Genomic DNA, 2,746 nt, shown 5'->3' with positions numbered 1-2,746 from the left:
ATAACCAACCTCTCTCTCTCTCTCTCTCTCTCTCTCTATATATATATATATATATATATATATATATATATGAATCATTGTGTCAAATACGAACAAAAATTTGACATATATATGAACTTGGACTGCATAGCATTTATGAACACAATATGAATATAATAAGAAAAACTGTTATACGAAGGGAAATAAAAAAACCAGGTATGAACACGACATGAACAGCTTGTGAACAATAGTTTCTTCATTATAAACACATTCAGGAGCGATCCTTTGTCAATTGAAGTTTTATACATGCATTGCATCCACATCATTTAAGGTTCACCCCTTGTTCATATATGTTTCTGATCTTATATGGTTGTTCACCCCTTGTTCATATCGTGTTCACCCCTTAATCATATCGTATAAAATATATGAACACATAACCCCAACGCTATGAACACCGGGTGCAAACACTTACACAAATATAAAGATTTGGTATCAAGCTTAAAAAATAACACTTGTGTTCATATGATAGAAGTAACATGAACACAATGGTTCATGATTCATAAAGTCGGTAATATGACAATATGAAAATGGGTCGTGCATATACTTCCATTTGAACATGTGAATTAGGTACGTATTTAAGTAATTAAAAAAAGCTATCAATACAAGATGAATGATAAAAAAACACAACACATCGTGATGAACATAATTTCGATTAAAACGAATCAAAAAAAATAAAAATCTATTACCAAGACATTCGCTTTGGTTAATTTCTTCAATTTCTGACCTCGAACTCCGATTGTCATTAAACCATTTTAATCTTCTCACTGTTGTCGATTTATATTTCATTGCGTTTATTCATATTAGCTTGATTGATACCGAAAATTTTTACTACTGTGTTTTCAATGCGAATTAAAAACTGATAAAACAATAAACATTGAAGATCAAGATTAAAAAAAATAAAAATATTAATATTATAAATGCATATTTTTTGGGATTTGGTGATTTGTAACTCCCCATTAATTGTTTGGGAGTTACATATCAAATCAATTTACTGAAATACCCTTGTAATTAAAATGTGAACATAACATAAACCTACAAGAAGAATGGAATTTAATTGGTTGTCATGGTTTTCAAAGTTAACACAAAATTGTTGGTTAACATTTGATCTTCCCCATATATATATATATATATTAAAGAATAAACCACTAAGTATGACGTGACAACATTAGAAGCCTAAAAACTATATTTTCTTTTTTTTCTAAACACTTCACAATAGCTTTCTTCTATTGAAGTTTAGCTTAAAAGAAAAAAACAAGAAAATTAAAAAGACTCTCCATTTTTTTCATCTTCCTTATTAAATAGATTTTTATTGGTAAATTGGTGTTTCTTTACATTCCTTCTTTCTTTAATATAAATGTGTGTATATATAAATATGTATACGTAATTATAGAAGATGAAAGAGGTCATACAGTGTCAATAAGCCATTATAACCTAAAACACTAACATCAAATTTGTTAGGATATAGTTTTGTGTTATCAAGAAGCCAATTAAAGCTAAATACAAACAAATTAAAAGAAGAAGTTCGGTAGCGGATTACAATTAACAATATGATAGTGAAGAAGAAAAAGAGTAATTAATCATCCTTTTGCCAACAATATGACAGTGATAAAGAAGAAGAGTAATCAATCGTATTTCGTTGTGTTGCTTTTGCTCAACTCTTCAAAATTTCTAACCAAATGAAAATAAAGCAAACTTTAATTACATACTCGAGATGGTGCTTCATGTGTTATAATTATAGATGTTAGAGTAAATTATTTAAGTTTGCTAAAAATTGTGGATTACGTCCCTGTGGTTTTGAAATTTTGATTTCAGATTCTTATGGTTTGCAATTCATTTCTGTTTTCATCCCTAAGGCCAGAAAAACCACTTTTAAGTATGAAGAACTAAATATAAATGAATTGTAAACCATAGGAACGGAAAAAGTAATGAATTATAAACCATAAAGATGAAAATCGTAATTCCAAAACCATAAGGACGAAAATAGAAATTCTCAACTGACCACAAGAGCTAAAAAAACATATTTATTCCAAATGTTAATATGTATTTAGACATTTATAAGTATAAGCAAGGTGGTAGCAATTTACATGTTTTCATGAGCCACAACCACAAAAAAGAAAACGTGCAACTTCCGAATTAGTTGTAATGAGTACATGTAGTATCCATATTTTTTTTTATAAAGACAATGCTACAAACTTTACTTACAATTGTCAAAAGGGCAAAATACATAAAATAACAATTTATTTTCATAAATTTCTTTATTATAGTATTGTACTTTCAGTTTTTCTTATTACAACAATAAACTTTTAAACTATTTTTTATTCGAAAATTGTACTTTAAAAAATGTACTCATTATAGCATTGAGTAATCTTTTGATTTAAATTTACCCATTATCCCAGGTTTCTATGCTACCTCATTGTCCATGTAGGCTGTCCACATGTACTATAGTGATGTGACTTTCTTATTATAACATTGCACTTTCAAACATATTTTATTGTAACATCTATCAGTTCTTATTAAAAATGTACTTTTAATTTTAATATTTAGATATTTTACATGTTATTTAATAAATATATTATATGAATTAAAAAAAATTAAATTATTCATTAATATACCAATATTAATAAAACTAGTAGAAGACAACTTATCTAGCTAATATTTTTAAAAAGATGTGTGTTTTTTGAAAAAATAAAATAAGAATTGTTCATTT

Source organism: Cynara cardunculus (genome assembly GCF_001531365.2).
Source record: "Cynara cardunculus var. scolymus isolate 2C chromosome LG 8, CcrdV1, whole genome shotgun sequence".
Lineage (NCBI taxonomy): Eukaryota > Viridiplantae > Streptophyta > Magnoliopsida > Asterales > Asteraceae > Cynara > Cynara cardunculus.
The sequence above is the reverse complement of the archived record's forward strand: the minus strand, read 5'-3'. Positions refer to the sequence as shown.